Source organism: Ailuropoda melanoleuca, chromosome 13 (genome assembly GCF_002007445.2).
Source record: "Ailuropoda melanoleuca isolate Jingjing chromosome 13, ASM200744v2, whole genome shotgun sequence".
In the NCBI taxonomy this organism is placed as follows: domain Eukaryota; kingdom Metazoa; phylum Chordata; class Mammalia; order Carnivora; family Ursidae; genus Ailuropoda; species Ailuropoda melanoleuca.
The window spans coordinates 58,114,333-58,131,005 of NC_048230.1; the positions used below are offsets into that span (position 1 = coordinate 58,114,333).

The window sequence follows — 16,673 nt, forward strand, 5'->3', positions numbered from 1 at the left end:
GTCCCGACCGCCCGGCTCCGGCCCCAGCGCGGCGTGCGGAGGTGGGACCGGGCGCGGGGGAGGGAGGCTCCGGCGCCGGCGGGCCGCGGGGGATGACCCGTTTGACCCCGCCGGCGGGCCGGGCGAGCGGGCGAAGACTTCCCACCGCGCCCCTGACCCGCGGAAACCATGCGGAGCCCTAGAGGACCCCGGGGGAAGCGCGCCGGGGCCCGCCGGCCGCGGGGGGATGGCCTCCTTGACCCCTTTGAGTTTAGACCCAACGAACCGGCTAGAAGCCAGAGCACGTGGGGCTTGTCCAGGCAGGACACGGGAAAGCGGTGGACCGGATCTTCAGGGTGACTGGGAACTCGCAGATACCGAAAGGGCAAATAGGATTTAAAAGACAAACTTCCTCCCAGGCCAGGTCAGAACCAGTTCTCATCGCCTTGTAGAGAGATGCTCCCCTCCGCGGGCTCCCGAGGGGTTCAGAAGTGTGACGGTGAAGCGATTTCTAGGAGTGCACTTTTCTTTCTTGTTTTATTATTATTATTTAATTCTTTATAGTAGTTCATTCATTCGTTCTACAAGCATCTGTGGAGCATGCCCTCGTGCCCGGTACCGCATTAGTTCCAGGGAAAGGCGATGATTAGTATCTTGTTCCTGAGCCAGAAGCTCTCTCGGTTCACTTTGAGAGCAGCCGAGTGATACGGAAAATGTAAAGGGACACCCGCAAATCCTAGTTTTGCACGGTGACCTCTGTCCGCGATTTCCTACCTGCTCCAAGACTGAAGACCACGTCCCCTGCGCACAGTAGGACAATTCTCACCCTCCTTCCTGAAAGTTCTGCTTTCCTTCCCTGCCCCCTTGCCTCTCTTGCCCGCAGCTTGTTTTAATCACTTTTTGAGTTAAAAGTCAATATTTAATTAACCAAGTAATTACATTCAGCTTACGTTTGAATCTGGGTATTTGCACGTCTGTGCCTGCCGGGATGCCCACCCCGGCCCCTCCATCTGCCCCTGCCTCCGTCCCACAGCGCCACCCTCCCTTTCTTCGGGGCAGAAAAGGGGACGCTGCTCTCGAGCGAGTTCTCTGGGGACAGAGAAGTGGGTAGGATGGGCTTTCCCTGGAGGACACCGGTGTCTCCCACCAGAGCAGTAAGAGTCACTCTCATCTTGTAGTGAATCGTGAAGGGGATTTCTTATCTGCGCTACCCAATACAGAACCACTGGAGGGTTTTCATTAAATTAAAGCCATTCATACATGTATAAAGGGCGTGGGGAGACAGACTGGAGACCAGTCACCTTGTAAGAGAGGTTCTCCCAGCTTTGCTTGTCCTACATCATGGAGGGGAGAACACTCATCAAAACAGCTGGTCTGGGGGTGTAAATGAGTGTTCTAAAAAGCAGCTTGAAGGGCAACCGAGGCGGGCTTGGCTGATGGCTCCTTGGACTTTTGCACATGAAGGATCTGCCTTCCTCGGGCCAAGTGTATGTACATAAATGCCCAGTGTTGACATAACTGCCATGGCTAAGAGTCAGTGTGGGTTTGGGGTTTGGACTTTGCATATAGTTTGGGTTTTTTTTTTTATTTGAATTTATGGCTTTTTAAAAACCCCTAATAACATGTTAAGTTTTCAAACTTAAGGGTTGAATAATGAGTTAATTGTAGAAAGCCTGGGCTTGGAGGACGACAGTGTGGCTGTGTGTGCGTGCGTGTGTGTGTTGTGTGTGTGTTCAGGAACGCACACAAGCATGCGTGTGTCCCCTGCCCAACAGCTCTGTTCAGCCGCCATCCAGAGGACCTAGTTGAAGTGTAGTTGCACACCCTGACGTGTGTGCCCTTTGATTGGGGGACGACCTTTCCCTCTTCCTTTCCCTGGATAGGTTTAGTTTATCTGTTTGGACACGGCTTGAGGGGGCAGCTTCTGGTCTCCTAAGTTAGCCAGACTGAGAATATCACCGGACTCTGCCAAGTCTGTTCTTAGATTTGGTCCCCCAGAAAGAAAAAGCCTTGTCTTCCAAAAGAATATCAAAATTACTGACCAGCTTGCAGTTGGAAGAAAGAGCTTAATCTGGATTTATGATGGTGGATAACACTTACGTAGTGTTTTCTGAGCCAAACAATGATCTGTACACATATCTGATTTGTACACAATAACTCACTTAATCCACACAAAAACCCTGTGAGATAGGTCCTGTGATTTTCATCCTGTTAAAAAAGAGGAGAGGGGAGGCACAGAGAGGATCGTGACTTCCTGACAATGGGTCCGTGGTACAGCCCGGATCCTGAGGCTCCAGGGTCCAGTCTGACCCGCTGCACTCTCCTCCCTCCATGACTTGGTCTTTCTTCCAAACGTTGAAGAGGAACGTGCTCAGTGGAAGAAAACACATTTAGACAATAAAAGTTGGAAAGGCGGAAGCCTGTCGATAATCCCACTTCCCTCCAAGAGTCTCCACAATTTGGGGGAATCTCAGATTTGTATTTGGTTTGCAGGACGGTTTTGCCCTAAGGAAAATGTGCAATTGGTTGGCCATGTTTCCTGCCCCCCCCCGCCCCCTGCAAGTGTGCACACACTCTCCCCTACTCGTAATGCAAAGGGACAGATCAAATGTGGCTGATCGAAAAAAGCACGACCTCTGGGGTGAAGGTTGATGCCCGCTGAAAGCACAATGGTGGAAGGGTTAACCTTCTCCTACAGGTGAGGCCCTCTTGTGGTTGGCGATGGAGTCACATTGGCCTGTCCCTGGAGAGGTGGCCCTGAGGTTCCCAGCTTTGTGTCAGGCCCGGGGCCCTGTGTAGCTGGGGGACATGGGAGATGGGGCTCCTCAGGGCTGACCTGCAGGTGAGGGCCTGAGCCTGCCTTGGGATGAGCCCTGCCTGGGGGGTCTGCAGAGCCCCTGATCAGATTCAAGGAGCTACCTAATTGGAAGATCATTAGGATCATTATAATTAATTGGCATCCTGATAAATGGTGTGATTGCCTAATTGGGATGGTTGCTAGGGAACTAGGCCTCACTTGGAGCCGAAAGGGGAAGTGGCGTTGGACTGGCCGCAGACGGGTGTTAGGGTTACACACCCAGCAGTGAAAGGGGTAGGGGAGGAGGCAGGGCATGAGAGCAGTCTCCACGCGCATCTGTTGGTGTTTACTGAGCAGCTGCTGTGTGCAAGCCGCACATGGAATATCAGGGGTGTTTTCATAAAAGGACTGTAAAGTAATCAGGATCCTTTCTCTTGTAAGCCACAGAAAGAGGGGAAAAAATCTCAAACCAGCCTAAGGGGAAAAGAAGGGACATGTTGGCTTTTATAATCAAAACATGCTCAGGTAACTAGCTTCAGGCACAGCTGGGGTTAGGGCTGCGACGCTGTCCCGAGTATCCGTTCCCCTGCATCTCCGTTCTTTCTTCCATGGGGCTGGTTTCCCTCCAGCTCCAAGGGGGCGGGCAGGCCCTGGCTCCATGGTTAGGAGAGCCAGACTGCCTGGCCACCTGCCCAGCTGTGTGATCTGGGACGCATTAGGTAACCTCTCTGTGCCGCGGTGTTGTCATCCAGCAAATGACGATCGTAGCACTTATCTCCTGGTTTGTGGTAAAGGATGAAGTGAGATCATCAATGTCAAGTGCTTAGCACGGCGTCTGAGCTCGGCAGGCCCTCGGCGAACACTGGCTGTTATCGTAATTGAGGTGTCCGGGTTGGCTGCCTAAGAGTGGTCCTCTTGTTGTCTCTGGTTCAAGCCCAACAGGAAAGAACAAGCCTCTTTTCTGGAAAGGCCCATCCTCGCCCCAGGCGTCCCTCTGATGGGACTGGTTTATGTCATGTGCTCACTCCAAACCAGCACTGGACGAGGAAGTGATTCGGCCAGGCTCCCGGGCCCCGCCCTGGAGCTGGGAACCTAGCAACTGAGCCCCCGAAGCCCTGGAGAACACAAATTGGGGGGATCCCAGTGCAAGGAAGCCTCGTTACTGGGGAGGCAAGGAAGCCAATACCTATGACGAGGGGGAACGCTAATGTGGTCAGACAGGCCTGTTGTCATTTTGGTCAAGATGGGCACCGTGGAAACAGCTGCTGGGTGAGCAGGGTCCCCTCCCTCTCCGCTCATTACAAGAGAATCGTCTGGAGGTATTTGTTTTTAAAAATGCCAAGTCCAGACCCTGCTGAATCAAATTCCCGAGGAGGGCCCTGGGTGCTGGGGAGTACCACGTGTGGGCTTGGGAAAGGGGCTCCTGGAGTGTGCCTGTCTTGTCTGCCTGCCTAATGCAGGGGCTGTCAGGGGGCAGGGGAAATGCTCCACGTGAGGTTAGGGGTGTGAAGGTATTAGGAAACTGCTGTACCGAGCAAGAGAGCATTCCTCCTATTTGTCAGGCTGCACGTGTTTAACGAGCAACTACTGTGTGCCGGGCACTGGTTAGGCGTTAGGATGAACGAGAGAACCCTGCAGATAATACACAAGCCAAGTCCACAAAGAAGGCTCTTTCAGGAAGTGACAGGCGGTACAGTGGAAAAGAAATAGGCTCTGATGGGGAAGGGGCAGGGGGGCACGCTCTGGCAGGTGACAGTCAGGGGAGACCTCTCTGGGGATGTGACCTCTGAGCTGTGACCTAAATTTTGAGAATGGGCCAGGCTCGGCAAGATCTGAGGGAAGAGCATTCCAGCTAGAGGGAACAGCCAGTGCATAAGGCTTGGAAGTGGAGTGGAGTGGCCTGAGACACCTGTTCAAAACACAGAAACCTGGGCGGGAGGAGGGGCAGAAGATGAGGTCAGGGGTGAGAAGTATGGGCCATGGTGAGAAATTGAGATCTTATTTCAAAGGACATGGAAAACCATTGAGGAGTTTTAAGTCTGGGAACGATATGGTTTGTGTTGTAGAAGGGTCTTCATGGCTAGCCCGTGAGGGATGCTCCACGAACAGCAGCTGGGGCAGGTGGGCGGGGGGCTGCTTCTGGCCTGGGTGGCAGTGCTGTCAGTGGACACAGAGTGAAATGGGTAGGTTGGAGATCATTTTGAAGGCAGGGCCTGCGGAACTTTCTGGTGCGTTGCATGTTCCGAGTGAAGGAAGGAGCTGTGGCTTCTCAGGGACAGTTTTGCCCCCCAGAGGACATTTAGCGATGTCTGGAGACACTTTTGGTTGTCACAGCTGGGGAGAGGGTGCTATGGGCATCGAGCTGGAGGCCAGAGGTGCTGCTGATCACCCCCCGGGGCACACAGGGGCCTCCCGACAAATACCATCGTGCCAGACGCAGAGGTGACTAGACAGCCTGTGAAGGGGGAGGGATTCCTGAACGAGAAGACGAGGAGAGAGGTTTGGGGACAGGGGGACGATCTAGAATCGGTCGTGGCGTTGTTGGGTTTGGGATGACCTGGGGGTCCAAGCGCTTGGCGGCTGCTGGCTACGCAAGTCTGGAGCTGGTGGCGTCTGGCCGCCTAAATTTGGGAGTCATTGGAGCACCGATGTTATTTGAGGCCATGGGAATGGACACGATCGTCTAGGGAAAATGTATTTTGTTCTCTGGTATGCTCCCCTCCTCCCCTGGTGCCGTCCTGCATCTATTTGATGAATATTTTTAGCACACCGCACATGTTCCCCTCTTTATGACGCTCCTGAGAAATTCCCAAAGGCCAGGGCTGAGCCTCCCCGGGTCCGTCTCCTCGTTGCTCAGTGATGAGCAGTCAGAGCTAAATAGGCCCCACCTACAACAGATGCCCTTGGGAATTTAAGGTCAGGTGGGATCTTGGGCCTCACAGGCAACAGGATGCCTCCCTGGTAGAATACCTGTGGACGTGGTCTTCGGAGCTTCTCCTCCAGCCCAGACCTAGACTAAATGGAATTCTCTGTCACCAGAGACTGCCGCCATTTTGAATTCTACACAGTCTCTTAATATGATTCCAAAGCATACGTTGTCCAGGGGCCCTCGCCTCTGACATGTCGCTTGGTCTTATAATAACCTGTCCTGCTGCTTTGCACACCTGAGCCCTGCTTGAAACACAGGTGAATCCTACCCCAAACTCAGAGTCATGAGGAGGTCTTGTAAGTGTGAGTTGATGGACAGGGCCATCCCCCAGGACCATGAGCAGTACCCAAGGTGTGTTTGGCCAGGTGGAAGCCAAGATGTGTTAGGTGACGAGTGTTGCCAATAGACTTTCTTCTTGGCCCCCAAGCAGGGCCCCAGTGGGGGACTTGACCCACCTCAGCAGCCAGAAGAGAGGAGCTTTTTGAAAAGAGAATGACAAACGATGAGCTCCCAGAAGTTCAGGAGATATTCGTGCCCTGGTGAAAATCGGATCACCCAAAAGCTGCATTACTGGCCTGAGCTAGAGACAGCCACTGTCCACAGACTTGTGAATGGAGGCCGCTTTTCTGGATATTTCCGAGAAGAGGAAATCCTACTACAGTTCTTAGTGGCTTAGTACCCTAATCATTTGAATGTGAATCAAGATGTATTCACTGCAAGTAATAGAATTCCTGGCTGAGAGTGGTTTAGGCGATAGAAACGAAACGTTAGTTCTCACTTAACAAGAGTCTGAGGCAGGGGAGCCCTGGAGTCTGAGGCAGGGGAGCCCTGGAGCCAGTTCGTTTGAACAATAATGTCTTCAAATACCCAGGATCTTCCTGTCCTCTGGTTCTCTGTCCTTGTCCTGTCTTTGGCCTTGCTGCTTCATGGTCTCAAGATGGCTGCTGCAGCTCCAGACATTACATCTCCACACAAAGTGGAAATAAAGAGCAGGACTCCATGCTGTTTGTCTTTTAATCAGTGAGCAGAATCCTTCCAAGAACACCCTCCCCCCAGCAGACTTGGCTTCATGCCTCTTTGGTGCACGGCTGGGTTTTGTACTCACACTGGCAAAGGGAAATGGGCTTTTCATTTGACTTAGCTTAGTGGTTCCCCAAATTCACAGATCAGACACCTTCTTCTTAGAGCAAATATTTTTGCCAAGCTTACCTGAAATAAATTCATAGATAATATAACCTATCTGCACGTTTTTTATCTGATCAAATACCCTGACCGTAATTTAAAGGAAAACCAAGAGGAAAGTGAGTTATAGGTAAACCTATGTATGGCAGTATCTTAGACACAGCTACGCTGGAGGACATGACGAAGCAGTCAGATGCCTGCACTCGTGTGGGATCACAAGAATTTCTGACCGTTGCAGACGCAGTGGGGTATGAATGTGTGGTTTGGACAGCTCAGATACCACAAGTGCTACGGCCATAAACAATGTGATTTTCCCAAATAGTGAACAATTACCCCAAATTTCTAAACAAACTACAGTCTTCCCTCAGTTTACTTAGTGGTTGCATTCCCAGAAAATTCAGTATAGGGTAGAACCAGGCAGAACATCTTTTGTGTTTATATGTGACGTGGGGTTCAATTCTGAGGTCAGGTAACTAATAGTAAAAGCTGTTTCACCTCGGTGAGTGTCTTGTGGGGCATTGGAAAGTCGTGCTGAAAATGGGGCTGTTTTTCACTGCAAATTTGCATCCCTCTACCCCCACCAGATGCCAGAAACATCCCCTAGTCATTGTGACAACCAAAAAATCCTAACAGATTTCTGCGAACACCCCTTCAGGCTGATTTCACCCTTCTCAGAACCATGGGCTTAGACTAATGCTGGTTTATTGCCAAGACAAGGGTCCACCTCCTTAACAAAGTTGGGATCCTATAAACTGAGGCATGACCTTGGAGGGGGCACCCACAGCTTCTGCCTCAGAGCTGTCCCCAAGCTCCTCTTCCCGCTCGTCGCCCTCCTTATTGACATGTTCTTGCGTGCGTCTGGGTATCAGTGGCTTCCATCCGGGGAAGGAGTTGAAGAAGGTATAGAATACCGGACATAAGACACATCTCTAAGAATCGGGGTGTCCCAGTGGTTAAGAGGGTGCACTCTAGAACCAGACCTCCTGATTCACATACCAGCCCTGCCCCTCTGAGCCTCAGATCCCTCTTCTGTAAAATGGGGGTAATCCTGGTTAGCTTCCTTGCAGCCTCCCCCCGCCCCCCGCCCCGCCCGGCACTCACAGCGAGACACTAGTACAGTGAGTGGATGCGTGGAAATTGCTTCCAAAAGTCAGGCGTCATTGCTTATACTTGTAGATCCTTTTTACCTTTTATTCGTTAGAATACGATTGACCTATAACAACGTATTGGTGTAGGTGTACAGTATAATGATTTGATATACGTACATTTTGTGAAACAATTACTACAGTCAGTTTAGTTAATATCCATCATCACCCAGTTAAATGGTTTTTTTTTCTCGTGATGAGAATTTTTAAGATCTATTCTCTTAGCAACTTGCAAATACACAGCACAGCATCATGAACTATGGTCACCACGCTGTACATTGTCCCTGGTTATAACTGGAAGTTTGCACCTGTTGACTGTCTTCCCCCATTTTGCTCACCCCTCACTCCCCACCTCTGGCAGCCACTAGTCCGAGTTCTGCATTTTGTTTGGAGATTCCTCATCTAAGTGAGCTCATACAGTCTTCGTCTTTCCCTGTCCGACCTACTTCGCTAAGCATCATGCCCCCCACGTCCATCCACGTGGTCACAAGCGGCAGGGTCTCCTTTCTCGTGGCTGAGTGATATTCCGTGGCACGTATCTACACACCACCTCTTCTCCGTGCGTTCATCCCTTGGCGGACCCTGACGCTGTTCCATGTCTTGGCGTCGTGAATAAGGCCACAGCAGAACTCACTGTCTTCTCGAGATAGTGAGTTCATTTCCTTCGTATAAATACCAGAAGTGAAATTGCTAGATCATAGGGTAGTTCTGTTTTTAATTTTGGGGGGAGCCGCCCACTGCTTTCCACCTTGCTTTCTTTTTAGCTTCTCAAAGGAGTTCTGCACCACCTCTCTCAACCGCCCTGCCTGTAAGGAGGGCTGTGGTTCCCCACCCCCCACCCCCGCCGCAGGGGAGGGAGTCCCGCTCAGACAGATGGCCGCAAGTAGTAGAGGCAACTAGGCCTAGAGCTCGAGTCGGGGGCGCCCTGAGCTGAGGGGCTCCGCCATGTGCCACTCCCCACCCTGACCCCAGCCCCCCGACTTTTAGGCCTCAGTCAGGCCAGCTCAGGAAGGGAGCAGACCTTGGGGACCAACCTTGTAGGGCTCCGAGCCCGTCCTGGGAGCCTAAGGTGGGCTTGTCCGCACGTACTCAGGACCTGCTTGTAAGGGAGCAGGAGTTCCTAGCCATCTCCAGGGCTGCTTGTGAAACTCCCAGCGCCCAGGCCACACCCGGACCAATTAAATCAGTGCCCCGGGGGTGGGGCCGGGGCAGCAGGTTAGTTTAGTGCTCCCAGGTGACTCCAGTGCACCCCTGACGTTTCAGACTGCTAAGATGGGGTGCCTTCTGCTAGGCATTTCTGCAAATGAGTGGAGGCAGCTGCTGTGATAAAACCCTCCTCCCAGAGGCCTGTCATGCCCATAGTGAAGTCCAGACTCCCTGCCAGAGGCTGCCCTGCCCCGCGCCGCCTGGCCTCCGCCCCCAGCTCACACCTGGCTCCCCCAAGCTTATTACATTGTCGCACTGGCCATATCAAAGCTTGTTTCGACCTCAGGGCCTTTGCATTTGCTGTCCTCTCTGCCTGAACTTCACAAGTCTGGCTCCTTCTGATCCGTCAGGTCTCAGTGCAAATGTCACATCCTTAGATAATACCTCGAAGGATGTCTGTTTTGTGTTATAACACCACTCTCTGGAATCATCTCAGTGTTTCCTTTGTCCTCCCTCCTCTCACTAAAAAGTAAGCCCCATGGCTACATGAAGCTGGTCTGTCTCGTTCACCTCTGTATCCCCAGCACTCAGAACAGGACCTGGCACTCTGCGTGCTCAGGAGATATTCTTTGGGTGAAGGAATCTGGGAAGGAGCCTTCAAGATGCACTGCTGGGTGTGAATCTCATGTTTGGGGATCCATCGCTCAAAGGCAAAGGAGTCAAAACCAGTTTGTCATTTGCAGAAAACAAAGGTGGGAGTGGGGAGGGTTGCTTTTGCACGCTCACCGGTCCGCGGACCCTCCCGGCATCTGGCATCCAGCCCAGAGCTGGAGCTGGGGTTCGTGCTGACATCACTCATAGAGGGGTGGCCATCGCCCTCGGGCCACAGCAGGGACGTCAGGCACTGCGGAAGGGCTGGCAGAGGGCTCTGCTTGGGACGTGAATGCTAATGCATGAGATCAGTGGCGTGACATTTCTGCAGGTGCCCTGGGAAAGTCTACTGTCCCCCCACCCATATTGGCGCCTCCAGAAAGGAGCTGTCACAGCTCAGGAGACCCACTGCTCTCACCTCCTCTCCTGAACTCACTCCTGAAAACTCACATTTCTACATACCAGGCAGCGTTCTCAGTACCCGCTCAGGTGAGCGCCTGATAACACTGTGACACTGGCTGTCTTCATCCGTTCAGGCTGATGTAACAGAAAACCAGAGACTAGAAGGCTTATAAGCAACAGAAATTGCTCGTCAAGGTCAAGGTGCCAGCAGATTCAGAGTCTAATGAGAGACCGCTTCCTTGATCGCAGATGACACCTTCTCATGTCCTCACATGGCAGAGGGCCAGGGGAGCTCTCTAGGGTCTATTTTAGAAGGACACTAATCCCATTCACGAGAGCTCCACCCTCCCAAAGACCCCACCTCCTAATACCATCCTATTGGGGATTAGGTTTCAACATATGATTTTTGGGGAGACACACATTCCATTGAGAGCACAGAGACTTTCTAATCCCCATTTCTCCAGACTAGGAAAGTGGGGCGCAAAGAAGGCTCTCCTTGTTCTGTCCTATTATAGTAGGACGTCAGGCTGGCTAAACGGGGCCTGTATTCAGCTCCCAGAAATGTTTAACCTTCACACTGTTTTGAACATTGTTTAAAGTTGTCAGATCTTTAAAAATTGTGAGATTTTATCTTTTAAAAATTAAAGTTTCCAGCTTGTGAAAAATAGGCGTGGGCCATAGCCGGCCACCCTGAGTTCCCATCCCCACTGATCGTGGGTTCTCCACTTTGCCACAGCCCCCCCCCATTCCCTCTTGTCTGAGGCTGCAGTCAGGTTCACTTGCCATTGGACATGGCATTTGCCCTGCTGTTCTCATTGTGGAGAACATTCCTCATTTCTTTGTTCTTAAGGCCTCTATCCAAAGGGTAGAGTGAGAGTCGGAGAGAAGGGAGCATGTGGGTTTTTCTTACGCCGGACCCACTTCACTCGTTTACGTCACCTGCCTGGCCCACGTGGGCCTTGGACTTCTTCCTCCACTACAACACTTTGTTCAGATCAAACAGCCACATTTCTGGAGGCCACACATTGCAACTTTGTTTATAATAATAACGGAAGTCTGACATCTATGGGGTGCTTGGTTGCCAGGCATTTCCTCACCACTACAATGCTTTCCATCAAGGCCTGTTACCGTCTCCATTTTGTGATTCAGGTAACTGAGGCCCCCTCTGTGGTTCCCCCACTGGAGTAGGAGCTCCGTAGGCTTGTTCATCTTGGTACCATCAGTGCTCAGCTCACTGGCTGCTTGAAACAATGACTGAAAGAACAAATGAATGAGTTCTCCTCTAAGTGTTCATCTGATTTAAGCCGTTGGCCACTGGAGACCAAACATCTTGATTCATCATCAGTCATTTGTGACATTTTAGTCAGAGGAATGGGCTCGAATTCATGTCATTCAAGGCTCTTTTGTTGTGTTTCTGCTTTGTGTAACAGATCGCCTTCAGCTCAGTGGCTTAAAGCAACAGTGTGTTTGTAACAATTCTGTGGGTTGCTGGGCTGGTTCTCTTGCTTCCTGTGATATCCGCTGGAAGGTTCAAAATGGCTCCCCTCAAATGGCCAGAAGCTCGTGTTGGTCACCAACTGGGAGTTCACTGGGGCCGTCCACTGAATCCCTCATCCTCCTCCCCATGACTTCTTCCCACGACTGTTTGCACTTCCGCACAGTATGGTGGCCTCAGGATAGTTCCTGATTCCTAGGAACACAAAAATGAAAGCTTCTAGGCCTATCTAAAGCTTTAGCTTAGAAAGCTCTAGGGCCCCCCAGAGCAGGAGTTGCTGGACGAAGGCTTCCAATGCGACAAGTGCACCCCTGATTGTTCCTTCTGCTCTTGACATTCCTTTTAAGAGTCAAAAGACCCACAAGAGGGTCTGATTGACCAGCTTTGGTCTCATGATCACCACTGGGTCACATGGCAGGAGAGGGTGACGCAACTTGGCAGAAGAGAGTAAACCCTCAAAAGGAAATTGGGCTTCTAGGATCAAAAGAAGAGGACCAGATGCTGGACAAAGTTAGAAACCACTACACAGCCCCTGAATAAGTGACTCCCCCAGGGTGAGCAGTTAACATTTTTGAATGAATGACTAGAAGATGGATGGATGGATGAGTAGAAGAATGAATGAATTTATTTTTTTTAAATCTAGTGTAAGTAGAATGCCCAACGGGCACCTTGGGTGGCTCAGTCGGTTAAGCATCCCACTTGATTTCAGCTCAGGTCATGATCTCAGGGTCGTGAGTTCGAGCCCCGCATCAGGCTCCATGCTGGGTGTGGAGCCTGCTTAAGATTCTCTCTCTCCCTCTCCCCCTCCCCACCCCCCCAAAAAGAATGCCCAAGTCTGTGTAACATATCTTCTAGAGCAGGGGCCCCATAACTCAAGCACTGCTGGGGGTCTGAGAGCCCTCTTTATGGGGCAAAATCAGCTCCCAGAATTCCAGCTGTGCCTCAGCATTCTAACCCCAAAGATGGGGATCATTTGAGCTGGCTTCTAGAAGCGAGGGTACGGGCAGTAACGAGGGAACCACCAGCCCAGGGAGTGTGCTCCCGCCTCCCCAGACCCCACGCCACCTGGACACTGGCAGCCTGTCCTCACGCCCTCTCCAGCCACCGTACACAAAGTACACCTGCTGATACCAAGCGAACCGCCGGTGGGAGAAGCTGATCCGAGCCTAAGGAGTACCTCTGACCGATGGCTTCCTCCCTTGGCAGTCTAGTTCCAGTTGCTGATTAGACTGCGCAGCCGGCCCGGGTTGGAGATGGACCTGTCATGCGAAATTCGCTCCATTCACGTCTCTAAATTTAGTGAGTTATTTGGTAAAAGTTGCTTCCGGCTCCTTCCCCCACCGATGAGTACAAGCTTCTCAGATAATTGTAAGTGCCGGGCCGTTTCCAAGGTGAGCTAATGAGAAGCTCATCTGCTAATAGCAGAGGCATGAGCATGACGGATGAGGGTGGCACACATGGCCGTGGATTGGGTGGAAAGGGAAGAAATAATTGGATTATTAATACTGGGGCTGCCAAACTAGATCTTGATCCCTTTATGTTCTTCTCAAAGGGAACTACAGTCTCTGGAACCATAAATATGTGTCCCATGGGGGTACTGAGAACGTGTGGGGTTGAAAAACAGAGGGGACTGGAATCCTCAGTCCCGGTCGAGGCAGTCTACACTGAGAGCCAGCCCACAATTAAGGGTGAATAATGACTCTGTTCAGGTCCAACCTTATTGCTTTTGGCCAAAGGCCTTTTGCAGAAATAACTTTGTAACTTGCTGCCAGGGAACTTTTGTCCACAGCTGAGACAGAAGAACAAAGAACAGAGGTGGGAATTTGTATCTGATTCCCATTTCCCCTAAACACCTAGCAAGAACAACAGGTGTGGCCTACCTGGAACGTGTGGGCTGGGGAAGGTGATGGCCAACCTCCTCTATGGCAGGCTGCCACTCCTGCTCCCTGCTCCCGCCATACTGGTCTTTATTCTGTTCTTCAAACCAACCAAACTCATTCCTACCTCAGGACCTTTGCACTTGCTTTTTCCTTTGGTTAGAAAGCATTTCCCTTATAACTGGCTTCTCACCACCTTCTGATCTCAGCTCAAACATCACCCCTTCCTAGGAGCCTCCCCTGATTTACTCTCTGTCCCATTTCCCTGACAGTTTTCTTCAAAGCTCTTAAAACGACCTGAAATTCGTCTTCATTTATTATCTGTCTCCCCCACCAGGATGTCAACCCATTGAGGGCAGAGGCCTGATCTGCTCCATGTTCATGGCTGCTCCCCAGCCATCCTACGTAGCACCTGGCACATAGTAGGTGCTCAGGAAAGATTACATAGCTTTGAAGGGTTACAAATAGGCCTCCGGCCAAGCTCCAGAGTTGCTTTGTTTGGTGTGCTCAGTGTTTAAAATGTATTGAATGTTTTCACTTTAGAAATGACGTCTCCATTGCGGTCCAGTCCCCACCCCCCAACCCATCCCCCTAAATCCAGACCATGTCACTCCTTTCTCCTGCCTGGCCCCTGCAGGCATTTGAGTTTGAGGCCCCACTTTAGACAAAGGCCACTGCAGACAGGTGTCTGTCTCCAAAGGTAACCCAACAACATCCAGGCTTTTCCTGAACCTAGGCCATGGGCCAGTGTGCTGGGCTCTGCCCAGCCCCTTTCCATTGACTGGATAAAGGCATGGTTTCTGGTGGGCAGGACCAAGTAGTCTCCTCTTAGGGGCCGTGTTTTAGAAGTTATACCATAAATGACATGTAATTTCGTTGTGTTCTCTTCTGAGCCTTCTGAGTCACCAGGGAGGGAGTCCCTGTAACCCCTCCTTTGTGGTCTTCAAGGAGGCCCATTCCCCTTGTAAGAAAAAGATCAGTGCCCTTGGCAAGCAAGAAGCCAACTGCAATGTCATTGCATCTGTTTCTTTATGTTGCTCTCCATTTATGGCAGGGGTTCTCCCCTGGGGGCGATTTTATCCCCCAGGGGACATGAGGCAATGTCTGGAGACGTTTTTGCTGTCCACGGTCGGGGGTGGGTGCTACTCACATGTCACAAGTAGGGAGGCCAGAGAGGCTATAGACACCCTATAAATGCACCCCCTCCAAAGAATGGCCCAGCACCCACCCTCGACAAGCCAGCCAGCTGCCCGATGACACAGGCACAGTGGCCTCCCCTCCTGGATGGCTTTCGTGGGCACAGTGGCTGTGGGCTCAGAGGGCCAAGGGGTGAGTCATTTCCCAGCACGCAGGAGGGAAGTGAGGGCAGTTAGGGGCTAGTTCCCTGAAACCAGGTCCCACACTTCACTTGGGGTTTCTGGGTGTGTTGGTGGCTTCCTTTCTACTTAAAAACGAGGAGGGAGAAGGTTTTTTTTAAGTGGGAATTAATGGTTTCCATGCCGATGTAACAGGAAAAGCTCCATTCTCTGAAGTATGGGGGTCTGTGGGAGTGTTTGCTCTGGCTTTCCACGTCCAGCGCAGGCTTTTCTCTTTGCCTCTTCGGCTCCCTTCAGAACCCTCTGGACCTGACACCATGGAGGCTCATATGTGGGGTCTGGGGAGCCTTCGGGTCACCCAGGGCTTCCTGAGGCTCGGGGATCTTTGAATTGGGTGTGGGTACAGACTCCAAAGTTTGCTAGATGCAGACACGGAACGGAACCTGACTTGGTTTAAGTTTCACTTCCTAGAAAGGGTCCTGTGTCCCCGGGAGAGGCTTCTGTGGCTCTCCCCGCGTGGTCTCTGGGCTTCCAGGACTTGGCAGGTCCCCCTGTGTTTCCAAGACGGCTGCAGGATAGCCGGCATGCTCATCTCTGCTGCGACCTTGACACTCCTCCATGGAAAGTTGGGGTCCGTGTCCCCTCCTTTTGAATCTGGCCAGTCTTGTTCAATAGAATGTAGTGGGAGTGACACTGGGGGGACATCAGAGAAGATCGAGTTCAATTGGAAAAACCGAGGCAGCACTGCCCATCCCTGGGACACCCACCTTCCAAGCAGGAAGCTGCCACATAAGAAATCAGAGCCCACCCTGAGGCCACCATATGGGGAGGAAGCCCAGGCCACAAGGAGAGCCCCCTCCACCCCCAAGGTCCTAGCCAACTGCCAGTAGCAGCCACCTGAGGAATCAAGTCCTCAGCCCTTCGGTCATTTCAGCTGTGGCCTCAGCCATTCTAAAGCAGAGACCAGCCAGCCATGCTATGTCCTGCTTGAGTCCCAGACCACGAGTCCCTGAGCATTTAAAAAAAAAAAAAAAATTTATTCTCTTGCTAAGGTTGAAGGTCAGTAGTTACACGGAAATAGTCATTGGAGCATGTGGCATGTGCCATTCTGTCCTCCACTCAGTCATCCATGCATTCATTCAACAACATCCAGAATCTCACATCTCGCCCCCCCCCTCACTGCCCCTGTCCTGGTCCAAGCCCTGTCCAGGCAGCCGTCCCACCGGCCTCCCTGCATCCGCGCTCACGCCCTACAGTCTCTTCTCCACATGCAGCAGAAGGATCCGGTTAAAACCTACGTTCAATCTCTGCTTTCCCAGCCTGGAACCTTCCAGATCCTTCTCTCCAAATATTAGCCTTCCCATCACTAAACTCCACCGCAGCCATACTTGCCGCCTTTCTGTGCCTCACACCCCCAGGCACACGCCTCCCCCAGGACATCTGTACTTGCTTTTCCCTAGGCCTGGAACACCGTTCCCTGAGTATCTGCAAGGCACGTTCCTTCACCTCCTTCAGGACTCTGCCCAACTGACCCCCCCCATTTAAAGATGCAACCTTTCCGCCCACCAGCACTTCTGACCTTCCTCTCTTGCCTCACCCCCTTAGGACTCATCACCTCATGCCTGTGATTTATATGGGTGTCTGACTCATGACAGATTATTTCTGGATCCCCAGCACGTAGGATGGGGCCTGTGCATGGTAGGTGCTCAGTAAATATTTGTTGACTGACTGGAAAAATGAGCACCCAGGCTGTG

At 51.8% G+C, this 16,673-nt stretch overlaps 1 protein-coding gene across 1 annotated transcript in view; it reads left to right on the plus strand.

The window, feature by feature from the left end:
• The window catches only part of SULF2 (sulfatase 2), a 118,823-nt gene that overhangs the window by 467 nt on the left and 101,683 nt on the right, over positions 1-16,673 (plus strand).